General features: G+C 38.5%; 1 pseudogene; it reads left to right on the plus strand.

The window, feature by feature from the left end:
- Nucleotides 1-1002: 1002 nt before the first annotated feature.
- LOC102981309 (DNA-directed RNA polymerase III subunit RPC4-like) lies at nucleotides 1003-2322 on the plus strand (annotated as a pseudogene).
- Nucleotides 2323-15488: the final 13166 nt, after the last annotated feature.

Raw genomic sequence — 15488 nt, forward strand, 5'->3', positions numbered from 1 at the left:
GAGAATTTAAATATGCTAATATATAAGAAAAGAAAAATAGCAGCCAATTAAGTAGCTAAGCATCAAACTTGACAATTAGTATACGATTAATAAAATATCCCCCAAACAACTATAGAAATGAAAAAAAAAGGGGTAGAAATAATATAGACATACAGACTTAAAATTGTTAAGATTGTCAGAGACAAGTTTACTTTTTCTCTTCAAAGATTAATACATTTTAAAATATCTACCAAAATTAATGAAAAAAATTTGATTAGTTACAAAAATGTCCCAGATCCTATATGCTTACCTGTAACTACTTCTTTGATAACATAACATTGTAACTTTAAGAGTTGTACCTTATTTCCTGAATCTTTTAATGTGGGCTGGCTTTGTGACTTGCTGTGGTCAATAGAGTATGAAAGAAGTGCCAGTATTCCATTTCCAAACAAGATGTCAAGAGTCCTTTAGTGCCTATGTTCTCTTTTTTCTCTGACTCCACTTTGAGAACAAGTAAATGCCAGCTAACTTGCTAAAGAATAAGAAACCAAGTGAGGAAGAGCTTAGTCCTCGTTATTGAGTCCAGCCAGTACAAACAGAACCACCTAGTTGTCTGCTGCTAATCACAGACGTGCACGTGGGTATCTCTAGGCCCTTGGAGACCAGATGCTCCGCTAGCCAACACACACACGTGAACTTAAAAGAGCTTATTGTTTTAAGCATATAGGTTTTATGGTTGTTGGTTACACAACACTATGGTAGCAGTAGATAACCACACAGAACCCATTATAATAGCATATTATGTATTTCCAAAGAATATATTTTATAAGTTAAAAAACCTCTTCTTAATTTTAATAATGTTGATAAGTAATAAGCAAGCAATAAGAATTATAGAAATAAAATAATTTATTATTATTATTTTTTTTAATAAGATGAAAAGATACTCAAGTTAACTCAGGTTAAGTTTAAAAAGGTGTTGTGGACTTCCGCCCGGCTGCAGGTCGCCTAGGAGGTGAAGTCAGGATGTGCGTGGTGCGGAGCTCCAGCCCCGGTGCGCTGGGGCCACATGAAGAAAACGCCTCAGGCGAGCCCAGAGCTCCGGCAGGGCCCCGACCCTTCCTCTCTGGGGCACGGGGGTCTTTTCCTGTGGAGGCCGGTGCCTCCTCTCACCCCGGGCTGCCTTCCCTCCATCCACTCCAGGGACCTCACCCTCAGGGAGTCAAGAAGAAGACCTTCACCCCAAACATAAGTTGTAAGATCAAGGAAGAGCCCAAGGAAGAAGTAACCATCAAGAAGGAAAAGCGTGAAAGGGATAGAGACCGACAGCGAGAGGGCCATGGACAGGGCCGGGGGCGCCCAGAAGTGTTCCGGTCCCACTCCATCTTTGAGCAGGGCCCAGCTGAAATGATGAAGGAAAAAGGGGAACTGGGCTAAGACTGTGGATGTGTCAGACGTGGGGCCCTCTCACAACATCAACATCAAAAAGGACAAGAGGGAGACAGATGAAGAAACAGAACAGATCCTGTGCATGCTGGGGAAGGATGATTTTATCGATGACCCTGGGCTGAGGAATGACACTCGAAATATGCCTGTGCAGCTGCTTCTGGCTCACTCGGGCTGACTTTTTAAGGAAGAGGATGAAGAACCAGATGTTCAACCTTGGCTCAAGGAAGAGGACATGCAGGTGGGAGGGGCCTGCTGTGAAAGTGAAAGACGAGCCACGAGATGAGAAGGAGGAGGGGCCAAGATGAAGGCTCCCCCCAGAGCAGCCAGGAAGAGCCCCGGCCTCCGGAAGGATATGTCTGTGGCAGAGCTTTCAGGAAGCTGAGCCTCACGCAGGAGGGAGAGCTGCCGTTCCTGCAGCTGCAAGACTGGCTCCCCGGCCAGCCGCCTACTCCGGAAGTGGAGCCTACCAAATCAGAGTAGCAGAGCGAGGACGGACAGATGGTGGTTATAAAGCAGGAGAAAGACCGGGAAGCCAGGCTGGAAGAGAATGCTTGTACCCTGACAGAGGGTCAGGTTGGCAAGCTGCTCATCCGCAAGTCGAGGAAGGTGCAGCGCCTCCTGGGCAAGGTGACTCTGGACTGGACGTGACGATGGGGACCGCCTGCTCTTTGCTGCTGTCCTGTCTGTAGGCCTTGGAGACAGTAGGATGGGTGAGATGACAGTCCGGGGACACGTAAAGCACAAACTAGTATGCTCTCCCAATTTTGAATCCCTGTTGGATCTACAAACACCGGTAAAATAAGCAGACGGAGGATGGTGGTGGCCATGCTAACAGCGGCTGCTGCCTGCTCCAGACATTGTGATCTAAAATCTGTTCGACAAAAGGGGCCTGTTTAGCCCTCCCACTCCAGCCACTGTCCCCGTTTTGTCCACAGGGCCCACGTGGCTCCCTCCCACAGCAGCTGTGAACAGCGCGAAGACCTTCCCACAGCACCGAAACCGCTTGCTGCTGGGCGTCTTGTCCCTGCTACTTATTTTTATAGTTATGTTTGGCTCTTCAACTGACTGCATCCTCCCCAGGTGGAGAGGGGACGGCCTGTGGGAAAGGACGGGCTCCTTCTCTTGGTGACGTCTTGGTTCTCAGGGAAGAAAATGGAAGGATGGCTGCTGCAGCTTTTGCTTCCTCCTTCCTCCCGAGAGGCGGCGCCGGAGAGAGAGCAGGGACTTGAGTCTGAGACTTAGTCGCAGCTCTGTCTCTTACCAACTGTGTGACTGGACAAACTACCTAACCTTTCTGAGCCTCATATTCCTCTTCTGACAAAAATGAGGGTGATACCTACCTTACAGGGTTGGTGTGATGATGAAATGGAATACTGTCATTGAAAAATCCTTGCACAAGGGCAGACATACAAAGTTGCCACTCAATTAATGTTAGATTAGTTTCCCGAAAAAAAAAAAAAAAAGGTGTTGGGATATCTGTAGTTAACACTTAAAAATATTCATAGAAAAGTTCTTCTATTGTAGTTTACTTAAAATCAAGATACTGAGCAGTAGAATGACGTTTTGGAATTCATTGCTGGGATACATAATTGCTGTATATTTGAAATATTTCATATCTCAGGGAGTTAAAAGAAATTTAAGAAATGGTGTGTTTTTGGTCAAAGGTAGTAAAAAAGTACCAAAAAATTAAAAACTGTGTCTTTGTAGTACTGTCTAGGCATGTAGTTTGCAGCCCAAATAACCAAGGTCTCAAACAACTAAATTTTAGATGCCAACAAAATATGCAGTTAGAAGTATGACTGTGCTTACCATCAAAATCAAAATTTAACATATGGCTTGATAATATAATTGACAGTGTTTATGAGTAGAATTTAAAAGTAAGTCACAAAGGTGACCAACCCATCAGGCAGAGTGTTTATTGGTAATAAAATATAAACAAAAGAAATAGGATATTTCTAATGATTTTTTTGTTAATCTATGCATTTCATAGATTAACATAGATTATCTTATGCTCCTGCATAAAATAGGGATATTCTCATTGACAAAACTAGGGCAGGCTGTAGAACAAAGCTCCCCTTCTCCACTGGCTTTGATAAATGCTCGTTGGAACTTTGCTTGAAAATCTCCATTTTTTTCTCTGCTAAATATAGGCTGATGCTTTTCAGGTGAGCAGGAACAAAATGAAAATAATAAAGTTTTTGTTGTTGATTGTTTTGTCATATTCCAGGCAGTATCTTTTTCAAAGTGTATTATTCCTGAGATTAAAAGTGAAGGTTGAATACATTTCTGACATAGATCAAGTTTGTGCATCTGTGCCTCACTACACCTGCTTTCCTTCACTTGTAAATTAGTGTGTCTGGTAGTACCATATAAGTCTGTTGTGAACATTAATGGGAAAATGCATGTGAAAAGCTTGGCACAATATCTAAGAAATAGCAAATGCTGACTAAAGTTAACTATTTATTACAGATCATTCCTGAAGGAGAAGCATTTCTGTGGATAGTATATCCCATTCACTATATACTGATTTTTACAATCTTTTGTTTTAAAGGATGACTTTTTCTTATCTTCATTCCCATCACTCAATAGTAGTGATCTTATCTGAGCCTTTGTTCCCTATGGAACAAATACAACTTCTACTCCATCAAAAGAGAACTAAATCAAACTGTACTCGTAGATTCATCTAATAAGAAAATATTGTGCATTTAATGAATCATAGCACTCTATCAGAGATTCCTCAGGTCATGGGGACCAAAATAATATAAAATTTTTTGACTCTGTAACTTATTATTCACCTCACTATGCTCTAAATGAGCAGCCCAACCATAATTTTATTCAAGACTGATCTAAAATGCTCTTTTTCCATGCCTCCCTTGCACACCCCTGACCCAAGTTATGCCCCACTCCTCTGAACTCTCAGAGAAGTTTATCCATGCCACCATCATGACACATGTCATTTGCAAGGCGTGTATTGGTATTGGTCTCTAAAAAATGATTTGGTCTGGTTTTCAAAATATATGATGAAAGATTGCAGAGAAAATATGGCCTCAGCACTTTACTAGCACAAGTTTATGAAAGGGAAAATTAAGGGCAAGATAAATCATTTTGTTCACTTCAAGTAAGAGACTAATGGTGTGCTAAATACACTAATTCAAAATGCATGGATACGAGGAAGTAATAATGGTCTCATCACCAAGGTAAAGATAGCGTCTTGGAAAACAAAATGGAAGTAAACAAAACACCACTAGGTGTCACTGGGGAAGGAGAAGAAACAAGAGAAGAAGGTTAAGGAGGAGTTAAGTTGAAGCCTTACCAAAAATGCATTATTTGTGAAAAGATGAATAGGAGCTTTTGCAGAAAAGATAGCATGACATCATCAGTTCCCAAGAAGTGCAGAAGTAGAGGGGGAGAGTATGGCTTCAATAATTCTGAAAGCAGCTGCTGAGATCAAACCAGAAGAACTCCAGCTGCTTGTTCTGTTAGCATTGCCAAAGGTTTCACACGCTAAATATGTATCAGAACTCCCGGAGAACACCAACACTTAAAATAGGTATTGATGAGGAGTAGAAGTCAGAGTTAACAGACAGAAAATGATATTCCAGTCCTTTGAGAAAATTTGATATTTAGTTCTAAATTTTGTTATGATTGTGTAACTTGGGGTAAATCACTTAAAACTTCCTGCTTCCTTCATTGTCATCTTTTACACAATAAGAAGAGGAATACAGGACTTCTGATTTACAGGTTGTCTGTGGGGATAATATAAGAACAGGTATTCTATAAATTACTCTTCTAGAATTAATATCATTATCAATTTTACTCTAATTCATTTTTCTTACATATTTAAAAGAAAGGAATTAACTGTTTTAAATTGTTATTTTATTAAAGAAGAATTTCTTTTTGGAAAACAACTTATGCTTTGAATCATAAAAAATCATGATCTAAAACAGTTGAAACTATTTGGAATTCTCCCACTGTTAGTTCATCTATTGCTTTTTGGAGGCCCTAGTTTCTTTAGCTATTATTAAAAGAATTATGAGTTGGGATGGACTAAATTTGCCAGTTGGACAAAAGAGGATTTTTATGCAATATATCAGTAAATTGCTGGAATAAGGAGGCCTATGGTCCAGACTAAGAATTCTGTTTTCAAAGATTTTAGATAGTGATATTTTCCTCAGGAAAATTCTTTTCTAGGACTTATCCAAAGTGCTAAAGTCATCTTGTCCCTGATCCCAACCTGGACATAAGTCAAGTATAACCATTCTAAAGTTGGTTTTGTGGTATTTATCATAAATGGCCCTTGCTTGATCTCCCTGTGCTTCCCAGGCCCCAGCCATGGGTGTTCTGCTATGCAAATCTTGCTCATTGTATAACTCTCAACACAGTAAGACCCCTGCTCACAGGCTCTAATTCATGCTACACACTTGCTGAACAGGATTACCTGATGATCTCATCCCCTCATTTTACAGAGGAGGAAATAGAGAGTTCTCATGATTTACTCAGCAGCAGAAGTATTGTAGAAGCATACATTTATGTACAAATTATCATTTATCTCCAAGAGAGGCTACTTCCAAAGGCTCCTTCTAAACTACTCCCAGAGTTATGTTTCTAAAAAAGCAAGCAGGGAATTCCCTGGCGGTCCAGTGGTTGGGACTCGGTGCTTTCACTGCCGGGCCAGGTTCAATCCCTGGTTGGGGAAACTAAGATCCCACAAGCTGTGGGGCATGGCCAGAAAAAAGAAAAAAACAAACAAAAAAGGGCGATCTTGTCACTCTCCTTTATAAACAATGAACCTTCAAAAGAACCTCAAAGAACCCCAATGCATCCATCAAGCCATATCTTTGTCACTCATTGATTCATTTAAGATATATTGATTGAAAAACAAGAGACATTGAGGTAGATGCTGGGAGTACAGTAAACAATACAGAAATGTTCCCTGCCATCAGGGCACTGAAAGTTTAGTACATGAGAAAGGTCGTACAGATGATTACAACTACATTATTTACACAAAAGACTAACTGAGCTTCTGGCTTTCTCCCACCCACACTCTCTTAGCATCAGTTACACCACTCTTCCCACACAATTCCCAGCTTTTCCTAATCAAGCCCCGTTATTTCACGTGGCCTTGGATTTACACATGTTGTGTTTTTCCTGTCTAGAATATTCCAGTTTCTTTCTTTCTCTGGCAAACTACAACTCATTCATTTTACTCAGTTATGACCTCTCTGAAAGCCTTCTCTACCAGAGCTGACTGTTTTCTGAGGCACCAGGGCACTGTTCATATATCTTGTGTATTCTGTTATTAAACCATCTTTTAATTAGTGCATTTTGCTCACTGGTTAAGAGCAAAGTTCTAACATGCATGGGTTTGAGTCTTGTCTCTGCTAATTTCTCACTGTGCTCTTGGACAAATAATTTAACTTCTCTGATAATCAGTTTCTTTACTTTAAATGTGCTTGTAATAGCAATAAGCTCTACGTGTTGTTGCAAAAAGGGAATGAGTTAGTACCTGTAAAACATTTCAACAGAGCTTAGCAAATATTAAGTGGTTTGTTAATACGGTTTTTGATATTATTATCAAGCCAAATATCCCAAATCACAGTAATTCTCAGTAAATGTATATTGAAAATGTGAAAGTGTGAATTTACAACTAGTGTAAGTCTTTGTAGTGGACTTTAAATAGATTAAAAAAAAAAACAAAACTAGAAACTAAAACTAAGCCTAAGACTGCCTACCCAAATGTAAAACAGCACCCAATAAGGGACTTCCCTGGTGGCGCAGTGGTTAAGAATCTGCCTGCCAATTCAGGGGACACAGGTTCAAGCTCCGGTCTGGGTCCGTGGTCCCACATGCCACGGAGCAACTAAGCCCGTGCGCCACAACTACTGAGCCTGTGCTCTAGAGATCGCGAGCCACAACTACTGAAGCCCCTACACCTAGAGCCCATGCTCCACAACAAGAGTAGCCACCGCAATGAGAAGCCGCACACCACAACTAAGAGTAGCCCCCGCTTGCTGCAACTAGAGAAAGCCCGTGCTCAGCAACGAAGACCCAACGCAGCCATAAATAAATAAACAAATAAATAGATAAATTTATAAAGTACCCAATGAGAATCAACATTTTTTAATAAACAGACTTTACAATTCTAACCATATTCAATGATGAAAAATGCTACAGATATTTAATTTTTTTATTGCATTCATTTGTCTTAAGTTGACTTGGATAGTTTTAATAAGGTGACCTCTTACTGTTAGTTTCAAATTGTTTTTCCTTCATTATTTGGTTACGTACGAGTCTAATGAAGCAGCACAACAGTGTTTCCCTTTTTGCTATTCCTCAAGGGACAACTCATTTAATAATCTGAACACTTGGAACTCCATTGTGATACAAATAAATGATTATGCGGTATAGCTTTAAAACAAATCACTGAAAATTTCACAAAAAAGAAAACATGCAAAACGAATTTAAGAAAAGCATGTATATTTTACTGTAAAATTATATCCTTTGACTTACTCAAATATTACTACATGTGTATCAAAAATAAATACATAAATAATAAAAGGAAAGAAAATAAATTATGTTGCCTTTCCAAAAATGCATATTTCTACTCTGATGGTCAAAAAACAACAAACTATGACTGCAGCTTTACAACCACATGAGTGCCACAGGTGTCTAATCCTGGAGAGCAATTGGTACCCTAGAAAAGAAATGATTGCAATGTCACTAGTCATATTCAATGCTCCTGGCCCCATGAGGAACTACAGTTTATACATAATGAGACATAACTTTTCCCATCTCTAGCTGGAAATTACCACATCATCCTCGTGTATTCTCCAACAAGGTCTGTTTTCAGGTTCAAAGTCACATATTTGTGGATTACATTCTTCAGATTCTACATTACTATGGTATGGATCTCAGAGATAGAATACTGCCAACCCTTAAATATTGATCTTTGCATCATTATATTTATTTATTTATTTTTAAAATTTTTATTTTATATCGGAGTATAGTTGATTTAAAATGTTGTGGTAGTTTCAGGTGTACAGCAAAGTGATTCAGTTATGCATATACATATATTTCTTTCTCAAATTCTTTTCTCACATAGATTATTACAGAGTATGGAGTAGAGTTCCCCGTGCTTTACAGTAAGTCCTTATTGATCATCTATTTTATATATAGTGTGTATATGTTAATGCCTCATTATATTTAAAAAAACAATTAAAAAAACCCAAATCTGAACAATTTAAACAATTTTGGTGAAAGCCATATAAATAACGTTTGAATGAATCCAACAATTTATAAAGATGAAAAAACAAAATTTAAGTAAGTGGATGGAGTAACAGATTGTGATAGCTTCATCAGCATCCTGAAAGAAGAGATTGATTACTTAAGGACTAGAATAAAACGTTAATGAACAATGAGGTTTAAAAAACACCCAAACCTTAAAGATTATATTTCTAGGAAATGATGAATAATCATACAGGAAATGCCAGCCAGTATTAAGGATCCATTGATGTTGTTTCAAGAAAATGACAAGCAGCTTAACATACATGATGGCTACCTGTCACCATTTTTTTAAAAAAGAATTAACAATCACCAGCAGCAGGGTCTATACACACACAAAAATTCAAGATGAAGTGGAGCTAACAAGGACATTTCATTCTCTGACATCTAAGGCTGATGGCTCACTGCCTGTTAGACTGACATCAAACACTGAGGACCTAACTTCTGCCTCCCATATGAAGTCACAGGAAAAATAATACCAATTATTGCAATGTGTACAACATCCATCTTCATCTGTTCAATGTTCATTTGGTGGATGTAATTGTAGACAACATTATCATCATGCATTATCCCCGCATCAGCACTGGCCTAGTCAGCTTAGCAATATTACCATGTCCTTATTCTAGCAAGAGTATCCTGGGTGAAATCTGTCTTAGCTCGGGCTGTCATAACAAAATACTGAAGACCCGGGGTGGCTTAAACAACAGAAATTTATTTTCCCACAGTTCTCGAGGCTGGAAGTCCAAGATCAGGGTGTCAGCATGGTCAGGTTCTGGTGAGACCTCTCTCTGGCTTGCAGAGGGCCATCTTTTTTTGATGTGTCCTCACATATTAGAGAGAGAAAGAGAGCCCTCTCTCTGTTGTCTCTTCTTATAAGGACACTAATCCCATCATGTGGGTCCCATTCTCATGACCTCCTGTAAACCTAATTATCTCCCAGAGGCCCCACCTCCAAAGACAATCACAATGGGGATTAGGGCTTCGATATATAAATTTGAGGATTTCATGAACGTTCAGTCCATAATATAATCCTAAATGCTCAGGTTTGCAGTTTCCTTTTTCACTCTTTAGTGTTTCTTTCTATAAAACATCACCATTACATTTTTATATATGAAAATGATTGAACAGAAACTGTGTGAATTAACACTAAAGATCAAATTATTAGAGAATTAAGAAATCAAGGACCTTAACCAGTTTACTTTACTAACAATATCAAAGATACAATTAATTGTGAGCACTGACAAAGCAGAGGTAGGCATAAGGACCACAAATATAGCTCCCCAGGTTTTTTTCTTGCCACATTAGGACATTCTCTGGCCCATATCAACATAAAAGGTCTCTAAGCTCCATATTTCATCACATCAGTTGTGCAGAAAGAAGTTGTTTTGGTCATGAAATATCTCCATTTTATATTCTGATAGGTACATTGCTTAAGTGACATTTTCTACATTAAGCCATAGGTGAATTTAATAAGTAAAACTTGAAACCCTTGATCAACATGTGTAGTTAAGTTGAAAAATATAACATAATCATGCATTTTTAAGTGTTTTATGCCTCCTAATGTAGCAGAACAGTTTTACTTCCTAATGTTGATGTTTCTAGCAAATTTATTTTTCCCCATAAAGCCATAGATTTGTTGTTTGGTTACAATAATTCAGGGGTTAGAAATTATATTTTTTTTCTGTCAAGGGCCAGACAGTCAATATTTTAGACTTTGTGGGCCACATATAGTCTTTGTTAATCTTTGTATTCTATTTTTACAACACTTAAGAAATGTCAAAACATTCTTAACTCATGGGTCATGGTTTGCTGACTCCTGCATAGGCAATAGTAGACAGATCAGATAGATTCTGCTAAAAGCATGCCTTAGATGAGGACTCTCTTGCTAGAAAATATTATTTGTTTATTTGCCAGGTGTATTGTTTTATATATATATATTTATTTTCTGTATATTATGTTTTGAAACCTTTCTTTTCCTTAGCAAATAAATTTAATTGTAGTAAAATATTTATATGTACAGATATTCATTACAGTGTTACTTCAAAAAAACAAAAACAAAAACCCCACAAAAAACAAATGAAAAACAACTGTAAACAACCTAAGTGCCCCAATAAGGGGAATGTTTAAATAAATTATCATTTACTTGTAGGATGAAATATTATATAGCCATTAAAATCAATGTTTACAATGCTTCATAACATGGGAAATGACTATAGTGTTAGATAAAAATTAACATAAAGCCATGTATATATAGTATGATCTCAATTTTATACATTCATGGGGGCGGAGAACACAGAATGAAAATAAGTACACCCAATATATGTCAGTGGTGGACTTGTGTTTTTTCCTGTTTTATATTTCTGTTTTTCCAAATTTTCCATCAGGAGTAGGTATTATTATTATTATTATTATTATTTTATTTTAATTTTTTTTAAATTTTTGGCTGTGTTGGATCTTCGTTTCTGTACGAGGGCTTTCTCTAGTTGTGGCAAGCAGGGGCCACTCTTCCATCGCAGTGCGTGGGCCTCTCACTATCACGGCTTCTCGTTGCGGAGCACAGGCTCCAGACGCACAGGGTCAGTAGTTGTGGCTCATGGACCTAGTTGCTCCGTGGCATGTGGGATCCTCCCAGCCCAGGGCTCGAACCTGTGTCCCCTGCATTGGCAGGCAGATTCTCAACCACTGCGCCACCAAGGGAAGCCCAGATATTATTTTTATAATCATATTTTAAATTTTTGATTGAGAACTCTAAGTGAAAATTAAATTAATATTCCTGAGTTGCCCTCAGTTTTCTTTGGGTTGCTCTGACTGCTGATTCCTCTGTTCATTTCAGTTATAGACTCTGTGAGGTCACCCCAACATTTGTTCCTAGAACAAGTGGTCAAACATGAGTGATTGGATAAAAGGCCTCAAGGTGTTGAATAAGAGCTGAGCTGGTGGAAAACTTCCCAAATCAGGTGGACTAACTGAATCTCTTCATTCATGCCTTTTTTCCCATGACAGACTAACGTGCCACAAATGGCTTACTTTTGAGAAGAATCTTTCATGCACTGCAGAGCAGAGATATTGTTCAGTCAGTTCTGGGTCAAAGAGGAAAAGCTAAAGAGATTTAAACAGGAAATGACTCGACTACAAAGAAATTAGAAGTATAAGTGAATAAAACGAGCCAGGCACAAATGATGAATTCTAGGTGTCCTAGAAAAAATAGGGCCCATTGCCAGCTCAAATCGGTGGAATCCCAGGCTGATGAAATGTTCCAGAGCTCCGAAGAGATCACTCCTGGGTCCATCACACCTGTGTCACATGTTTTGACATCTTAAAAAAACTTTCTGGCTGAGGAGACTGTCCCTTCTAGGCTAGCCAATTCTTAGAGATGGCAAGGGACTTGGCCTGCGAACATTTGATATGCAAATTAATCAATCCAGATCCATCCCTCCTCTAGCTGGCTCATATACCCCAGCAGGCAGTAGCCTTCTGTCTTAATTATCCCAAGGCCAGGTCCCAGGCAACTGGAGACCACCCATATAGCCCAAAGCCAGCCAACTTTATTCAAACCACCCAATCCTAAACTGTTTACCCTGTCTTGCTTTGCCTTTCTTGTAGAAATCCCAGTAAAGACATGGGTTTTTCCTCACTTCTGCTTCTGCTTCCTGACCAAAACCTGGTGTTTCTCCTGTGGATCTGTGTGGTGAGCCATGTCTCTTGTTTCTATGAGAAATGGAAGTAACATTAAAATTTTCTTTCAATGGCATTGACTTCACAGTGTGATCACTCAGTCATCTTTATAAATTAAGACCTGAGCGCCAAACGCCAGAAGGTCTGACCTCAGTATATTTACAAGGAGACTCTCAATGGGGTTATCTGCCTTCTTTATTCCCAGGAATGTCACTCGGTAAAGGGAGGAAATGCTTTGAGGGTCTGCAGCCAAACATTTCCTTTCCAGGGTATTATTCTCCACTTCATATATTTTCGCATGTATAGTACTAATAATGACTTAAAAAACCAAATTATAAATACTATACTTGTATTGCTTTATTAGAGATTTTAGTTTCTTCTTTTAAGTCTAATGTTTTATTTGCTTCATGCTTATTATTATTATGCAAATTCTCTCTGTTGAGAGCTTATGGGTCAAGCGGAGATTCTAACTACACAAATGTACTAAATGTTATTCACAATGGTGTGCATCTACCCCTTGGTGGTTTCTATACCAAAGCAAATCTGAGTGACTTACAAATTGCATGGTTCACCAGAGTAGAGTATACTACATAATCTAAGAACACGGGCTCTGGAAAGAGATATACCTTGTTTTTTATCCCATCTTTGCTATTAACATATTTGGGATTTTGGTATAACACTTCATTGCTTAAAGCCTTATTTCTTCATATATTAAATAGAAATACAACTCTCTATAGAGCTGTGATTAAATAAAATGATTCATAAGATGCACTTAACTTAACCAGTGCCTGAATCATAGGAAACGATCAATTAAGATTGTGTGATTCCAGCCCTAGTAGTTGTCTACTGTTACCTCTCAGGAGCTTGGGAGTCTCTCATCTAAAAGTAGGACTCTTACAATGGGACTAGGGCCTTTTCACTATTCTTATTCAATATCTTTCATTGGCAGTGTTTCTAGCAAAACTCATAGGTTAGAGAGCAAAACTCTCCTGCTACACTGGGAGGTACAAAACACTTAAAAATGCATGATAGTGTTCCATTTTTCAACTTGACTCTACTGCACACTGATCAGGGGTTTCAACTTTTACCTACTCAATTCACCTTTGCCTCCAACCCCAGTTGAAGTTAACATCATCCTTTTACTGCATTGGCCACTGATGAAACAAAGTCCTTTCTGGAATTCTTTCTGGGCATATCTGCTGCAGTTCAATATCGAAACTACACTCCTTAAAGCCACTACACTCTTAAAAAGGGTTATTTCACTTTGCCTGGGTCTCTTGCCTAGAAACTCCCTTGAACTACCTTCTTACTGGCCCAAAGCACAGTCCAGTTTAAAGGAGGTTTCTCTCCTTTCATATCTGTCTTCTTTAGTTTCCTTTATTTGTACAAAAAAGTTTCTTCTAAGTAGCTGGTTGCAGGTTTCAAGACATTGTGGCAGACTTAAAGAGAGAAGCTACACTTTCAAACACTTTTTTTATTGTGACCTTTGAATACCCTTTCATTAACACATTCATATTCCAGAAGTTATTCAGATTGTTATGACACCTACAAACTTAGTCAATTTTAACATCATGTTTATATGTTATAAGTTTATATATTTTTAACATCTTTATTGGAGTATAATTGCTTTACAATGTTGTGTTAATATCTGGTGTATAACAAAGTGAATCAGCTATATGTATACATATATCCCCATGTCCCCTCCCTTTTGCGCTTTCCTCCCACACTCCCTATCCCCCCCCTCTAGGTGGTAACAAAGCACTGAGCTGATCTCCCTGTGCTATGCAGCTGCTTCCCACTAGCTATCTATTTTACATTTGGTAGTGTATATATGACAATGCTACTCTCCTCCCTTCATCCCAGCTTACCCTTCCCCCTCCCCGTGTCCTCAAGTCCATTCTCTACGCCTGTGTTTTTATTCCTGTCCTGCCCCTAGATTCTTCAGAACCATATTTTTTTAGATTCCATATATATGTGTTAGCATACGGTATCTGTTTTTCTTCTTCTGACTTACTTCACTCTGTATGACAGACTCTAGGTCCATCTACCTCACTACAAATAACTCAATTTCGTTTCTTTTTATGGCTGAGTAATATTCCATTGCATATATGGGCCATATCTTCTTTATGCATTCATCTGTCATGGACACTTAGGTTGCTTCCATGTCCTGGCTGTTGTAAATAGTGCTTCAATGAATGTTGTGGTACATGTCTCTTTTTGCATTATGGTTTTCTCAGGGTATATGCCCAGTAGTGGGATTGCTGGGTCATATGGTAGTTCTATTTTTAGTTTTTTAAGGAACCTCCATACTGTTCTCCATAGTGGCTATATCAATTTACATTCCCACCAACAGTGTAAGAGGGCTCCCTTTTCTCCACACCCTCTCCAGGATTTATTGTTTGTAGGTTTTTTGATGATGACCATTCTGACCGGTGTTAGGTGATATCTCATTGTAGTTTTGATTTGCATGTCTCTAATGATTAGTGATGCTGAGCATCCTTTCATGTGTTTGTGGGCAATCTGTATATCTTCTTTGGAGAAATGTCTATTTATGTCTTCTGCCCATTTTTGGATTGGGTTGTTTGATTTTGATATTGAGCTGCATGAGCTGCTTGTATATTTTGGAGATTAATCCTTTGTCAGTTGCTTCGTTTGCAAATATTTTCTCCCATTCTGAGGGTTGCCTTTTCATCTTGTTTATGGTTTCCTTTGCTGTGCAAAATCTTTTAAGTTTCATTGGGTCCCATTTGTTTATTTTTGTTTTTATATCCGTTTCTCAAAGAGGTGGGTCAAAAATGATCTTGCTGTGATTTATGTCATAGAGTGTTCTGCCTGTTTTGCTCTAAGAGTTTTATAGTATCTGGCCTTACATTTAGGTTTAATCCACTTTGAGTTTATTTTTGTGCATGGCGTTAGGAAGTATTCTAATTTCATTCTTTTACAGGTAGCTGTCCAGTTTCCCCAGCACCACTTATTGAAAAGGCTGTTTTTTCTCCATTGTGTATTCTTGCTTCCTTTATCAAAGATAAGGTGACCGTATGTGCATGGGTTTATCTCTGGGCTTTCTATCCTGTTCCATTGATCTATATTTCTGTTTTTGTGCCAGT

The sequence above is a fragment of the Physeter macrocephalus genome, chromosome 7, assembly GCF_002837175.3.
Source record: "Physeter macrocephalus isolate SW-GA chromosome 7, ASM283717v5, whole genome shotgun sequence".
In the NCBI taxonomy this organism is placed as follows: domain Eukaryota; kingdom Metazoa; phylum Chordata; class Mammalia; order Artiodactyla; family Physeteridae; genus Physeter; species Physeter macrocephalus.